The 16798-nt window shown below is 33.0% G+C and overlaps 1 long non-coding RNA gene across 2 annotated transcripts in view; it reads right to left on the bottom strand.

The window, feature by feature from the left end:
* LOC144306002 (uncharacterized) overlaps window positions 1–16798 on the bottom strand; it is a 183372-nt gene that overhangs the window by 41257 nt on the left and 125317 nt on the right. For both annotated transcript variants that reach the window (XR_013373037.1, XR_013373036.1), the window contains exon 2: window positions 11530–11581. This is a non-coding gene — a long non-coding RNA (uncharacterized LOC144306002). The remainder of the gene's footprint in view (window positions 1–11529; window positions 11582–16798) is intronic.

The following is a 16798-nucleotide window of genomic DNA, read 5'->3' as shown; positions in this document are numbered from 1 at the left end:
ATTAGCTTTCTTGCTATTAGTTAAAATTTCCAAGTACAATTTTGCCAAGCTCTTCCCTTTATTCCAAATACATTTTTAATTTTCCCCTCAGGAAGCTCTTTCCTTCAATCTATGTTCTGGTTTCGCTTCTTCTTCTCCCCCACCCCACAAAAAAATATATCTTTGAAGAAACCTGTCGGTTTACAAACTGGTTCCCCAAATACCAAAGGTAAGGAGAGATGGAACAACAAGACAGACCACTCTCGATTGGAAAGTGGCAGTTTTAATAAGCAGGGGAGCTTCTGTACAAGGCTGGTGTTGGCAGCTACAAGACAAGTAGATCTCCACAGCCTCCACAGTAAAGGATTTTACTGAGGCTTGACTGGGTTCAGTCAGGTACATCATCCAGATGATCTCAACATCACTCTACTCTCTCACGGTTGCCTTCTTGAAAGAGCTCCCACTGTGGAAACAGTGGGTGGAACTTTAATTCCAAGGACAGGGGTGGAGGAGGAACCTTTAGTTGCCCAGGTCTTGAATTAACCAGAGGTTACATCTTCTCAATTACCTCCTCCAACACCTGCCCAGATCAATTTATCTAAAATAATACTTCCTGCAGTTCCCCCTGCCTTCTTATTAGAATAATAGTTCTAGTAAGGCCAGAACTTCTCTCTAGATACTAAATAAATACAAGTCAATTATATGAAACTAATAATTTATACTGTTTCTATGTTTATAAATAAAGGTGGCCATTTATTCATGTTTAATATTTTAATAAAGTCATAAAGAAAAAATGAGTTATATTCACAATGCTTTTTTTTTTTTTTAGAGCATTTTACCTTCCAATTCTCTAAGGTTATGTAGGAAGATTGACTTTTTCAATTAATGCCTTTGGCATTTCAATAAATGCCAACATTTCATGGCATTTCAGTCAATGCCAACAGGGAAACACTGATAGAAAATGGAAATGGAAATAATAGATTTGCTAATTAGAGATTTTATCTTTTTAAATATCATTGACACTGTGTTAACCCTTAAAATTATGCTTAAGATTGAGAAGCTGGAAAATAAAAAATAATATGTTTTGTTTAGGGAATAAATATTTAAGGAGTTTCCCTTCCTCCTTTTCCTTATGTAAATAAAGTATCTTTCAAGTTCTGCTTTATTTTTATAAAAACTTCTTGTTTTTAAATGGAATAGTTACTGGATTTCATTTTATTTTTAAAGATTCTATTAATTTATTCATAAGACACACAGAGAAAGAGGCAGATACCTAGGCAGAAGGAGAAGCAGGTTCCCTGTGGCAAGCCTGATGCAGGACTCCTCCCAGGACCCCAGGATCATGACCTGAGCCAAGGTAGATGCTCAACCACTGAGCCACCCAGGAGCCCATTATAAATTTTTAAATCTAAATAGACAACCACATTATCCCTCACAGACTTATTACTTTGATTAGCTACATAAAAAAAGATTTCCTAATTTTGAGGAATTTTCTATCTTGGGATAAACTTCACCTGATCAGATTTAAATATTTTAAGTCTTTATAGCTAAATTAAATTTTATTTAAGATATTTTGCACCAATTCTAGAATGATCTGGTCTGTATTTTTCACTGTTTTGTTTTTGTAAAGATTTCTTATAAGTTATTCTGATTACACCAAGATAACAAAAATCTCTCCTACCTTTTATATCTTCTTGAAGAATTTAAATACCATTAGAATTAGAGTTTACTCAAATATATCACTGAATACATCTATGAAAATAGTCATGCCTGGTGCTTTAATGAAGAAAAATAATTCAATACTTTTCTATTATCCTTTAACATAATTTTAAACTGCTTTATCTCCTGGTATCTGATGATTGTATTTGTTAATATATTTTCATTAAAGATTTAAAAATAATTTCCATAAAGCTGAAAACACCAATTGCATATAATTATTTTATTTGCTTTGTATGTATGGCTATATATTTTATATAAATATGGAAGATATATATAAAATATATATATATAATTTTCACATATAGTTTTGGGTCATTTTGCCTATTTTTATTGTCTTTGTGATGATCGCCTAAATTTATGCTTATTAATTAGTGTTTTTAAATGAATCATCTCTGGAATCTATTTTTCAATTCTACTTTTAATTCAATATATTTTTTTTATCACTTAGAGTTCAACTATTCACAGATCTTTCTGTGTTTGCATTTTGGATGATTTAAATCTCATTCTTTTCAGTGGCTGTGATCAAGAGCTGAAGTGCTGCTTGCCAAACATCATTTCTCTTCTACATGTTCCCTAAGTATATATTGCTTCTAGGAAATTTGCTATTTCTGAAAAGCAGGCTGCAAAAGTTTGGCTGAACACTATTTCTTAAGGATTATATTTGCCAAATGATTAATTTACTTTACAAAAAAACATATTTAATCCATAGGGTCTATGGTAATTTAAGAGTTTGCTTTGGATGGGATTTCTTTAATAGTTTTTATGTCTGTTAAGTTTTTGTTTTTCTATCCTACATGGATGATATCAACAGATTCCTTTGCCTTCTAGCTTTTGGATAGAAGTTGTGAGTGAGGAGGTTTGCTACAAGATTGGAGAGAGGTATTATGGCATCAATATTTCTTCCTTTAGATTTTTATTTGTGAGGAGGTATCCTTGGGATAACTGTTTCCCTTGATTAAAGGCTGTTTTTCTTCTCAAGACGATTGACATTAAGGTATTCTCTCCTTCTAGTTTCTGTAACCTTTCAATATTTTTGGTACCAAATATCTAGTTAAGGTAAAAACAAGAAATCGAATGCCAGAAAAGTGAAAGTTATGCTGCTCTCTGAAAAGGAAGAAACCTATCCATTGGAAAGGGGTTAGGATTGAGCATTTGCTGTGCTAGAATTTGTGTGTGTCTCTTAACTTGGCTGGGTTATGGTAATAATTTTATCAAATTAATGAAGTTGTATGGTTTGTAGTTTATGCATTTTCAGTGGGTTTTTCGTTTATGTAAAACTGATTATACGTTAAAAATTATTTAAGTAAAAGTAACTTGTGTATAGTAAAGAGAGAGGAATTGTATGGCAAGTTAAATATAGTTGCAGAGTATAAGTTTAGTGGGCCAAGAATGGAAATATTTTAAGTCTAGAAAAATCTAATTGCTTTTATAAACTACTTTAAAAAATATCTTTCAAAGTATGTATCTTGATTTATTTGTATTATGATCCTGTTTCATTTTAATACATTATGTATTCAGATATACTATTTGTTGAGTTTAGTATAAAAAGCAAGTATTTTCTAAAAATTATAGGTGTTCAACCTGTAAATATAACTTATAGGTGATGATTTTGAGAATTGCAAACAAAATTATTTTTAGGTGTAATATAATTTATACTCTGTATAAAGAACAAATCTATATTTTTTGTTTTCAATATTGAGTGTTTAAATTGTAACTTTTAAGACACCAGCAGCAGTAATTTGGTAATTGTAACTTTAATGTACAAGTGATTGTGTTTTATATTTTTTGTGTGTGTATAAGTAGTCTGACATAGACATCCTTTCTGACAAATTTACAGAGATAAATGCATATATGAAAATATAAGTATAATATTAAGCAATGGCAATAACAATCCAAAATCAGTAATTACAATATTTATGTTGTGTAAAATTACCTATCAAAAACTTGAACTCTCTTGATAATATAATTCACAGACATTATTGCTTTGCATACAGGCAAAGAACAATCTGGTCAGGCCCAAGCAATGGCTCATGTATGCTAACAGAATGGAATAAATGTAGAAAATCATGAGAGGCTTCCTACAGAATGTTACCTACTGTCAGTTTTACTTCATCTGTATGTATATATTTTTTCTATACTTCTGTTTATGAGAAACTTTACAGTCTTGACTTTCCACATTATGTCTCAGTGTCTGTGCTGAATACTCAATACTCTGTATATTTAATGAATACTAGTACACAATATGCATGTAAAATAACTTAAGTCATGGTACAAAAATTAGAAACAAAAATTGATTCATATCATATTTATGAGTTAGGCTCATAAAAATACAGCATTTGGGTACCTGTATGGTTCAGTCAGTTAAGTGTCTGCCTTCAGCTCAGGTCATGATCCCAGGATCATGGAATGGAGTCCAGTATTAGGCTCCCTGCTCAGTAGGGAGTCAGTCTGTTTCTCCCTCTGCCCTTCCCACTGCTCATGATCTCTCTCTCACTCTTTTAAATAAATAAATAAATAAATAAATAAATAAACAAACAAACAAACAAAAATACAGTGTTTATATATGACACAAATAGAAAATTGCAAACTAGAACATATACTTACAAGACAGTATATAAAATATTTTCTTTCACGTATCAGGAAATTTTAGAAACCAAATGAAAAATTGAAAGAAAAATGGAGAACATGAATAAGCAATTAAAACAAAAAGAAGAAATAAGTAAATTAAAAAAAAATAAAAACCTTTCTAAACTAACTTATCTTTATAGAAATGTGTATTAAAGCATTGGAACATATTTTTATATATCAGGAGGAGGGTTAAAGAGGAAATGATTGTCAGTATGGAGGAAGGCATGGGGAAAGAGACACGTATGCATTACTGATAGAAAGATCCTTATAACAATTCTAGATAGTAATTTGGCCACTTGTATTAAAGCACTTAAAATGTAAATACCTTATAACCTTCCATTTGTGGCAATATGTAATAGGCATATCATTACAAATATGCATGGATTTATCTCCTTCCGAGTTCTCTTTAAAATAGCAGCCACAGGGATCCCTGGGTGGCACAGCGGTTTAGCGCCTGCCTTTGGCCCAGGGCGCGATCCTGGAGACCCGGGATCGAATCCCACATTGGGCTCCTGGTGCATGGAGCCTGCTTCTCCCTCTGCCTGTATCTCTGCCTCTCTGTCTTTCTCTCTGTGACTATCATAAATAAATAAAAATTAAAAATAAATAAATAAATAAATAAATAAATAAATAAATAAATAAAATAGCAGCCACAATCACAAAAAAGAAATAGTCTAAATGAAGATAGATTACATTATTGGTCATAAATAGAAAGAGCTTCACAGTATTTTATTAAGAGAATTATTATCTTATTACCTTAAAAAGATGTAAAGAAGGAAGAGAAAGGGAGAGAAAAAATATTTTCTATAAATATCATGAGTATAATCTTTAAACATTTTGTGTGTCTGTGTGTAATTTTTATTTCAAGTAGGCTCCACACTCAAAGTGGGGCTTAAACTCATGACTGTGAGATCAAGAGTTGTATGTTTTACTGACTGAGCCAGCCAGGTAAGCCAACATTTAAACAGGTTTATGTTTCTATGTTGTCTTTAATGAATACTGCAAAAAGTGTATTTAAAGTAAGTATTAAAAGTGTAAGTTTAATACTTACACTTACTATGTAAGTATTAAAGAGCATAGTTACTTTGATTGTAATGTATGAAACTTGTGCAATCTTTAAGGGAGTGACATTACAACTATGTTGACCTTTTTCTCTTTCTATTTTTGTGTAAAGTGGTAAATAATAATAATGGTTAAAAATAAGATGATGCTCTCTTTTGCACACAGTTCTAAGAGTACTAAGATATATTTTAAAAAAATAGAATGAAAAATGATCATACTTCTCAAATTAGACTTCTGCCAGAAGTCTTCAAATTTCCAAATTATTATTCATAGTAGAAAATTGGGAAACATCATGTTAAATATCACCCATGTGATCTATATTTTATTGAATAAGTGGGAAGGCTTATGAAATATATACATGATACTAGTTAAAATACATTTAAAAGTTACTAAGTACCAGAAAAACTTCACGCATTCAGTTATTTAATATTCACAAGAAGCCAGGGGATTGATATAGTTATTACATCCATTACACATTTCAGAAATATGAAAACGGATAGGTTAAATAATTCAAAGATCACAAAGGCAAGAGTGGCCAAATCAGGATTTGAACTTGAGTCTGACTCAGTAACCCATTGTCTTAATTATGGCAACTCTATGGCAAAGCTAATTTATTATGAAAAAAAACAGAAAATCAATTTCAAGGAGTAGGTATCACTTAACAAAATACATTGGAATAAATTGGGTGGTGAATGGAGGACATTTTTATGCAGAAAATAGAAGTAAAGTACAATAAAATGTCGATTTCAGCTTCTGGCTGTGGCAGATTGGCTTGCTTCAGTCCACTCTATGACAATAATAAGAAAATTCACATAAAATGAACAAAAAGAATAAGTTCAAGGCAGTAAAACGTGTCAAGGCATTATGGACTTGACCATGAAAGCACATGTGAACTCCTCAATCCTTTCAATTAGGCTCGCCTAACTTTGCCCAAATCCCAAAATAAACAAACAAGCAATAAAAAACACTATAATGAAAATGGGCACCAATACATCCAGGTAAACACAAATTCAATTCGAGAGGAACTGAATAAAAGTGAATAGAATAAATTTTATTAGAACAAAAATGTGAGGTAAAAAATATATTGAATTAAAGCTAGTTGTATATTAAAAATAACACTTCTAATAAAAAAGTGATAATTTATCATGAAATATATTATGAATATTCAGTATTCACTCCAACATTGATATATATTGGAAAATCACCTCAATGCATTCCAACTAGACATTTAGAGAAATTCTGAATAAATGATTAAGCAAGCTCACAACTGATGCAGACTTTCTGGATTTGAATATAGATATCTAATAGAAATACACTGGATTAGTGTTCTAACTAATGCATGAGCCTACACTATTAATTAGATAAAATATTTTAAAAATTGATATAATAAGCAAATTTAGATTTATTGAGTGATTCTAATTTATGTAAATCAACTTGGTTAATGGCATTCTTTTTTTAAAGATTTTATTTATCCGAGAGTGAGACAGAGATGGCAACAGAAAGCATAAGCAGGGAGGAGAGAGAGAGAAAGTGGGGAGCCTGTGATATATTTCACTTAATATTTATTGTGATACTTCTAATACTAATGCATCACAATGTTTTCTTGTTATAAAATAATCTGCCTTTGAGATGACATGCGGGAATGTAATACATATATCTTCTCTTATAGCTTCTGCAATGTTTGTGGTAATACCAAAATTGGTGCATGTTAAATATATAAAATCTATTTTGAATATTTCCTTCAGAGATGAGTCATCGGTAAGGCCACTAGGCATGTATATGTGTGTGTGTTTCTAGTATTCCATGAGTTTGTGTTAGTTTATCTCTTCAGTATAATAGTTAAATTTATCGGTAAGCCAATTTTGGAAATTCCTAGATGTACCAATTCAACATGTCTGAAAGTTGAAGCAATACCTAATCAATGAAAATTTTGAAAGGGGAGTATTAATCATAGGAACTCTAACTTCAGATCCCAAGTAAAAAGCCCTGAAAACTAGCTCCAGTTTTGATTAATGCACCCTTGAAGCATTCTCATCCAAATCTTTCAGTTTACAGGTAAGTAAACTAAAGCAAAAGAAAATTAATGAACTGCTTCAGACTAGAAACCTAAATTAAAAAATAGTATCTGGAAAGAATATGTTTTCTCTTTGGTGATACTGTTCAGAAGGGAAATATATTTTATTGAAGAAGTTAATACTTGGAAATGAACTCAACAGCTTAGTAGGAGGTATTGGATGAAATATACTACATAAAGAAGAAAAAGGCTGCAGTGCTTAAGTCTTATGGAGATGCCTGCCCAGAACACAGCTCCCCAGGGGGGTGGGTGGTTGAGACAAAACTGTGCAGGTCTCGTAGTAAAAGATGAATTCTCACCGGGTTAACGATATGCTGAGAAAAGCCATTTAAAAATAAACTGCAAAGACCAACAAATTAATGACCTAACTATCTCAATTCTGGAAGAAAGCCCAAAAAATGTTTGGTAGCAGTTTGTATTACAGAAATAGGTAATAACAAAAAGGAATGTAGCTAGGCTATAAATAGGAAAAAAAATGTACTTAGCCCAAGAGCACTTCTTGGGTTTTGTGGTCTGTTTATAACCCACTGATAAAGAGGTAGTCTGTGTAAAAACTGCCTGTTAAAATTGAGATTTTTATGGGCTCAATAATTTTCTAAACAATACATCGTACTACACATCACATTAATAACAGTAGTAGTATCCTTCTCCAGCTAAAATTACAGTGACATAAAATGGATGTTTAGGTTCAGAATGACAATCCAAAGGACTGTAAATGTTTGTTGTTCAATAAAAGTACCATTTTCTTTATTATACTGAACTATCCAAGAGAAAAACTGAATAACAAACACAAAAAACGAATGTCAAAAAATTAATAAGCATTATTTGAAAAGTATATCTTTCATTTTCATCAGTATCGATCATAATGACATATTTATTAAATGTTTTAGTTGATAAAACAATGATATACATTACCTTAATATCGTTCAATTCATATCCTCTGTAAAAGATAATTCACTAAAACCTTATTTGATAGCAATGGCAACATCACTATTGACCCATTTACACAGCCATTTACACAGCCAAATGACATATTTCAAATACTACCATTTGAAGTTTTTTTCCCCTAGTCTCAAAAGTTATGCCACACACAGAAAAGTATGGCCAAAATAATAAAACTCACGTAAAACTAACCAGAAATTCAGCAGGAAGAACCAATAAGAAATAGATAATCTGTGGGGAGCAGCTACACAATAGGAATCAGAGACAAGCAAGGAGTAGAAATTGAGAAAAATCCTCTGACAAACTAAGTCACATACTCTGAAAACAGGATAATATTATGAGAATTTCAAGCTTTGGTGCAATGCAGATAAACAGATTTCGAATCCAGTTCAACCCTGACTCTATTCAGACAACCCACATAGTACAAGTGTAGCAGAGAGATGTGTGCATGTTCAAGAATATGCATTTACTTCAGCTTCAACTCTCCAAAACACTGTTTGATTTTCAATTAAAAAAAAAAAAAACACATGCAACACGAGACACATTTTGTGACTCCAAGACACGTACAAACAATAGCAAATACTTATTTATGTTAGTTGTACCAGATTCTGTTCTAATTATTGTTTTTTTTTTCTTTTTCTTAAAGGTATTTATTTATTTATTTATTTATTTATTTATTTATTTATTTTTAAGAGACACACAGAGAGAGGAAGAGACACAAGCAAGAGGAGAAGCAGTCTCCATGCAGGGAGCCCAATGTGGGACTCAGTCCCCAGGCCCCAGGGTCACCCCCTGGGCCAAAGGCAGATGCTCAACTGCTAAGCCACCCAGGTATTCTGATTTAACATTTTTAAAATATTTTATTTATTTATTTGACAGAAAGAGAGAGAAAGCACAAGCAGGAGGAGCAAGAGTGGGAGAAGCAGGCTGTCCGCTGAGCAGGGAGCCCTACATGGGGCTCGGTCCCAGGACCTTGGGATCATGACCTGAGCCTGAGGCAGATGCTTAACCTGCTGAGCCACCCAGGCGCCCTTCATTTAATACTTAGGATACCTGTGTCAACAACCAGTGATTATCATCTCTACTTTGCAGATGGGAAACCTGAGGCAGAGAGAAGTGAAGCATCTTGCCCAGGGGCCCAGAGCTGGTAAACTGCCTATATGGAGTCCCAATCTAGGTTGTCTGTACCAAGAATGCACGTTCTCAGCTGCCATGCGATTCTTCTTGTCACTCCTCCTAAATATGAAAACATTAAGTATCCAACCTTCTGCCATAATACAGTCACAGAGAGAACATCATGTGACATCATTTCTGATATGATAATATAGAGGTAACTGGCAAAAGCCTTTAATCAAAGTATACATTATATTAGGTTAATTAAATGTACCTTAAGAAGGAAAGGTGGTACTGTTTTCAGTACAAAAAGAGGAAATCAGTAATGGGCTAAATAAAATATTTATGAAGTTAGTATTAAACTGTCTTATTTAATTGTCTTCACTGACTTGACTAATTTTGTTTCTGGTAAATTACACTCTAAACTGTTGTTATTTTTAGTAGCTCTTAAATAAGACATCCTAATGAATGAAATCTGGCAACCAACACGAATAAATAAGCACATGTACCTCCATATTTTTAAACAGTTGAGATGGGTTTCTGAGATATAAATTTAACTATATTTTGAGTTGATAACATACAGGGACTTTGCTCTTAATCCAAAAGTATATACCCAGATATACTCCCTGTATATGGCATGGGATCAAGAGATATTCCGGAAATGTTAAGAAAATTCCATTATTTTAAAGATTTTTTTTAGCAACAATGCCACAGACTCTAGCTTTGAAATGGGCATCAAATAACATTCTAATGCACCCAGATTTCACAACAAATTATTGGGATTTTATTCGAACGTCTCACGATATTCAAGGAAGCTAGATTATTTGTAATCACACTTAAAAAATAATTTTTTAAAGATTTTATTTATTTGGTCATGAGAGACACACACACAGAGAGGCAGAGACATAGGCAGAGAGAGAAGTAGGCTTTCTGTGGGGAGCCCGCTGTGGAACTCGATCCTGAGACTCCAGGATCATGACCTGAGCCAAAGGCTGGCAACTGAGCCACCCAGGTGTCCTTTAAAAAAAATAATTTAGGTTAAATTACATATTCATGAAATTCCTTTCTTAAAAAACAACTTCCAACTGTAAGACTATTCCGAACAATAAACTGAAAATTTTCAAGTAAATACAACATTTTATGAAAATGTAAAATCTTACAAATATAAGCAAACAAAATTAACTTATTCCTTCAATTTTGGCTTGGAGTTCAGCTCTACTACAAGGGTTCTTTTTGTACTGCCCAAGAACATTTTAGATTTAAAAAATAGAAACCAATCCAAGCCACCCTTAAAGAAGTAACCAGATAAAATGAGTGCACACGTACACACACACACATACACAGTGGGGCAAAGCAAAGGGGAAAGGTGTGTAAAGATACCTTGTCATCTCATGGGAAAAAAAAAAAAAGGGCTATGGGTGGGAAATGCAGTGGAGCCAGCTGAGATACTTTGGGTGGAAAGCCACTGGGACCTGACATCTAATTTCTCAAACATTCTCTGTGAAATGTCTCATCTCATCTACATCATTCTCTCCGCAAACTGGATTTCTTTTCTCTGTAATCTCATCAGGAAATGTCTATTCCAATAAAATTCAGGATTGCATTTTCTCTCAAGTTTAATATTATTAGAGAATGACTAGGTTCTCAATCAGCAAACCAAATTCCCAGGAGACAATATCTGCCTGGCCAACGTCGCTCATTTGTCCACTTGAATTTCAGCTCTCAGGAGAGGGGGGGCCTCTCTGACATGGGTAAACATGAGGACAGAGGCCCTGCCTATGAGGGTAGGGGCAAAACCACACATAAAGTCTTTCTTAGCTATTAACATATTTAAAAGAGCTTTTTCACTGTTTTGCAGTGTGATATGCATGGGGAAACTGAATTAAAAATGAATTTAAGTCAGTTTTTAGAATAAATAGAGGAGGAACAATTAGTTGATAGAATAATTTGAACATTTCAGTGAAGGTTCTTTAGAGAACTTGGGAAAAAAATGAAATTTAAAATCCGCTTACCGTAAACAAGGAAAATGTGTAGCAGTTGCTAATCACTTTCACTTCATTGTACCTAAAAGGTGATCAATAATATTTCTTAATGAACAGAATTTTTTTAATTTAAATTCAATTAGCCAACATAAAGTACATACTTAGTTTCAGATACAGTGTTCAATGATTTACCAGCTGCGTGTAACACCCAGTGCCCTCCTTAGTGCTCCTTGTCACCTAATTACCCCTGCCCCCCACCCACCTCCCAAAGAACATAAATTTCATTGGATTTTATTCCTCAGGAATTTATGGGCTCCTTTACTGTCGTTCAAATAGGAAGTAATTGAAGTCAATGTGAAGGTAAAGGTATTTTAAAGTGACCACTAATTGTTTCACACCTTCTTTGTTACACCTTTGTCAAGAAATCAAATGAAATATCTACTATGTGTCTATAAATAAGACATAAGAAGGATTTGTAGTTCAAGTTTTTTTATGTTTAATTTCTATTTTATAGATTTTATAGTTTTTTTATTTTATAGTTTTTATTTTATTAATTTATTTTATAGATTTCATCATGAAACGGAAAATTTCAAATCTAGAAAATTAAACTACAAGAATTCATTGATATAAAACTTTTTTTTTTTTTTTCCTCAGTGAGTGGAGATTCTGAGTTGACTTAGGCTTCCCTTACCTTACAGGGGTTTAATTAATATTTTATTTGGCTACTTCCAAAATTTGCATTTAAAGCCATTTCTTTTCTATAGCTAAAGAGCTATAAATTGTTCCTTCTGGTAAGCAAAGGAATATTCAAATGTGTATTCTCCCAAACTTTGTTTGTAAAATATTAACACATTTTACTTCAAAAGAGAAAAAAGAATATTCAGAAAATAATGGATAGTGTAACTGAAATCATGCTGGAAAAGAACTGTGTTGCAATGATAGACAACTTCAACTCAAATTATCTTCAAAATGGCCTTTTAAGTATGATGGGGAACCAAGGGCTAGCTGAGGACAAAGCACAAGCTGATATCCCACAAAGGACCTCCACCGGGGTGGGTTAAGTGTGAGTTCCTAGAAGCTTCCAATTGTCTTAAAGTTAATGCCTTGCTAGAGGGAAAAACAATCTTTAACTTGACAATGGCAAGGCCTCCAGTACCTGGAGGTCTTCCTTTGCAGATGAAAGTCCTTTTGAAATCTCCCTTTTCCTTAACTCCCCCAGCCCCCAGGTACACAATCAGCCACCCCCACTAGCCCTGGGCAGCAGCTCCTCCTGACCACGGGTCCTGTCCCTGTGCTTTAGTAAAACCAACATTTTGCACCAAAGACGTCTCAATAATTCTTTCTTGGTCGTCAGCTCCGGACCTCACCTATATTCCAGAACTTCATCAAGTGCAATTACGATATAATACAAATAGAACACATACACAGGATACTTATTTCAGACATATAAACTACATCTCAAAAAATAGCATTTCCCTTTGTTATAATTGAGATTTTTTTTCTATTTCGATCTGTGTTTTGCAAATTTCTTATAAGCAAAAAGAACTTTCGGTAGCCATGCTGATAAACCTTTTGATTAGGGTATGGAGTCCAGGTAATTTATCAATATATCCTATTAATTTCTTCTTTTTATATCTTTAATTCTATAAAAATCCAGTCTGAATATAAGAGTCTCGCATTATTGGGACAAATCTAGTACCTTCCATTTGTTTGAACAAATAACTCATTATACCGATAGAAAAACAGTCACAACTGCTATGATATTTTACTTGCTGGATCTAAACCTTTCAGTCATACCCACCTAATGTTAGGTCAGTGCCACTGCATTGCTGTCAGGTCACCTCATTTATTCAATCCTCTTAAGTTCTAGCCTGTATTTACTTACATATGGGACAAAACTCTATTTGGCTACATTTAGAATCATTGTGGAGCTTTAAGAAATGTCCCTGCCTGGCTCATAGGCCTAGAATTTCTTTTTTTTTTTTTTCTTTTTTTTTTAAATTTATTTATGATAGTCAGAGAGAGAGAGAGAGAGAGAGACAGGCAGAGACACAGGCAGAGGGAGAAGCAGGCTCCATGCACCGAGAGCCCGACGTGGGATTCGATCCCAGGTCTCCAGGATCACGCCCTGGGCCAAAGGCAGGCGCTAAACCGCTGTGCCACCCAGGGATCCCCATAGCCCTAGAATTTCTAAGTGATCTCACATGTTTCCTGACATTATGGTTTATAAACACTCCGAGGGTGAGTCTAATACGCAACCAAGCATGACAATCACTTCAACACTAAGCAAAATGCTTACATTTACAATATGAATTTTCAGAATATGTTTCAAAATTCCACTGATTTTCTAATTATTCTTCTACATGTGAAACAAAGGAAATTTCATTTTTTTTAATTAACAGCTTTATTAGATATCAGTCATATACCATAAAATTCATGTTTTTGACGTATATATTTATTTAGTAGTTTTTAGTACATTCAGAGTTGGGCAACCATTACTCCCATCTAAGTTCAGAGTAGTTTCACCACCCAGAAAAGAAACCCCATGCCCCTGAGCAACCACTCTGCCTTCTGTTCCTCCCCCTACCCTCTAGTAAACACACATTCATTTTTTTGTTTCGGTGAATTTGCCTATTCTGGACATTTTATATAAATTAAGTCATGTAATATGTAGTTTTTTGTCATTTGGTTGTTTCATTAAGGATGATCTTTTTTAAGATTAATCTTATTTTAAAACATGCCAGTACTTCATTTAGGTGTTTATATAATTTGTCAATGTATAGATATATTCTATTTTGTCCATTTGTTGGTTGATGGCCATTTTGGTTAGTGGCAGGTTTGCTGTTTCAAATAATGCTCCTGTTGACATTAGTGTACAGGTTTCTGCGTGGACATATTTTAATTCGCTTGCATATATACCTAGGATTATACTTGCTGAGTCATGTGGTAATTCTTTATAAAACTTTTTGAGCAACTTCCAACCTGTTTCCTCCAGCAAATAAATAATTTTGTATTCTCATCAGCAATGTATGAAGGATCCATTATCACCGCATTCTCTTTAACACTTGGGATTATCTTTATTTTTTATATTATCCACTCTAGCAGTATCTTTTTAAAGCTTTACCTTACATTCCCTTAATGACTAATGATATTGAACATCTTTTCATGTGCTTCTTGGTCATTTCTACATCTTCCTTAGAGAAAAGTCTATTCAGATATTTTGCCTATTTTTTCTTTATTTTGCCTATTTAAAAGTTATTTATCTTTTCATTTTTGAGTTGTAAGGGTTCTTTATGGAATCTTGATAAAATCCTTATCAGATGTGGGATTTGCAAATATGTTTTCTCATTCCTACAGTGATCTTTTCTTTCTTCATGATGTCCTTCTAATCATGAACATTTTTAATTTTTAGGAAGTCCAGTTTCTCTATATATTTTTGCCATTTGTGATTTTTGTGTTATATCTAAACTCAATCTAAAGTAATGAAGACTTAATTCTTGTTCTTTAGTTTTAGTTTTCTTTCCCCACCCCACAGACCTTAATGATATATAAATTACATGCAACATTGTGACAAATAAATTTAAGGTATACAACATAAATATACATATATATTATTTTATATATTTATATAAAATATATTATTTTATATATTTATATATTTACTTTATACAAATATTATATATAAATATAATATAATGCTATTTGTATGAATATTTACATATTTATATTTATATATAACAACTTATATATAAATATATAAAATAACATATATATAAAATCCCACTTAATTATGATCTATTAGTAAACACACAAATGTCAATAGTTACAGTTTTTTATGGTGAAAACTTCTAAAATCTACTCTCTTAGCAACTTTCAAATATGCAATAAATATACTTAATTATAGTCATCATGCTGTACATTACTTCACCTGAATTACTCATCAGATAGCTGGGAATTTGTATACATTGACCATCTTCATCACCCTATTCCCTTAGCCACCACAATTTGTTCTCTATATGAGTTAGTTATTTTATATTTCATATAAAAATGAGATCATAAAGTATTTGTCTTTCTTTGTCAAACATTTCACTTAACATAATGCCTTCAAGACTCATCCATGTTGGCACAAATGGCAAAATTTCTATTTTCATGGCCAAATAATATTCCAGTGTGTGCATTTGTGTGTGTGTATCACACAATTTTTTTTTTTTTTTTTTTTTTTGCTTATTTGTAAGTTGAAACATAGGGGACACCTGGCTGGCTCAGTTGGTTACACATCTGCCTTTGGCTCAAGTAGTGATCCCAGGGTCCTGGGATGGAGCCTGCATCTGGCTCCTTGCTCAGTGGAGAACCTGCTTCTCCCTCTGCACCTCTCCCTCATCATGCTCTTTCTCTCACTCTGCTTTCTCTAAGTGTTAAATAAAATAATAATTATATATATAAGTAAATTGTTTATATATCTTGACTATTGAAAATATGTAATGCTGCAATGAACAAAGAGATTCAGATATCTTGAGACAGTGATCTCATTTGCCTTGGATATAAATACCCAGAAGTGAGGACTCCTGGGTGGCTCAGCAGTTGAGCATCTGCCTTTGGCCCAGGGTATGATCCTAGAGTCCCGGGATCAAGTCCCACATTGGGCTCCATGCATGGAGCCTGCTTCTCCCTCCGCCTGTGTCTCTGCCTCTCTGTCTCTGTGTTTCTCATAAATAAAATCTTTTAAATAAATAAATAAATAAATAAATACCCATAAATAAATAAATAAATAAATAAATATCCAGAAGTGGAATTGTTGGATCATATGTTAGTTCTATTTTTAATTTTTTGAGGAACTCTTACATTGTTTTCCATAGTGGCCACATCACTTTGCAGTACTACCAACAGTGTACAAATGTTCCCTTTTCTCCCATTCCTTGTCAGCATTTATCTCTCACCTTTTTGATATTAGACATGCTAACAGGCATGAGATGATATCTAATTCTGGTTTTGATTTGTATCTCTCTAATGATTAGTGATGTTGAGCACCTTTTCATGTACTTTTTGACCACACATATGTCTTTGGAAAAATGTCAATTCATGCACTTTGCCCATTTTTCAACTGGATTCTTTGTATATTTGCTATTGAGCTCCCCAAATATTTTGGATATTAAACAATTGTCAGATATGTGGTTTACAAGCATTTTCTTTTATCCCATGAGTTTCTTTTTCATTTTGTTGATTATTTTACTATGTATGTGCTTTTTATTTGATATAGCCCTACTTGTTTACTTTTGCTTTTTATTGCTTGTGCTTTGAA

Source organism: Canis aureus, chromosome 36 (genome assembly GCF_053574225.1).
Source record: "Canis aureus isolate CA01 chromosome 36, VMU_Caureus_v.1.0, whole genome shotgun sequence".
In the NCBI taxonomy this organism is placed as follows: Eukaryota; Metazoa; Chordata; class Mammalia; order Carnivora; family Canidae; genus Canis; species Canis aureus.
This window is presented reverse-complemented; position numbering and strand designations above follow the sequence as displayed.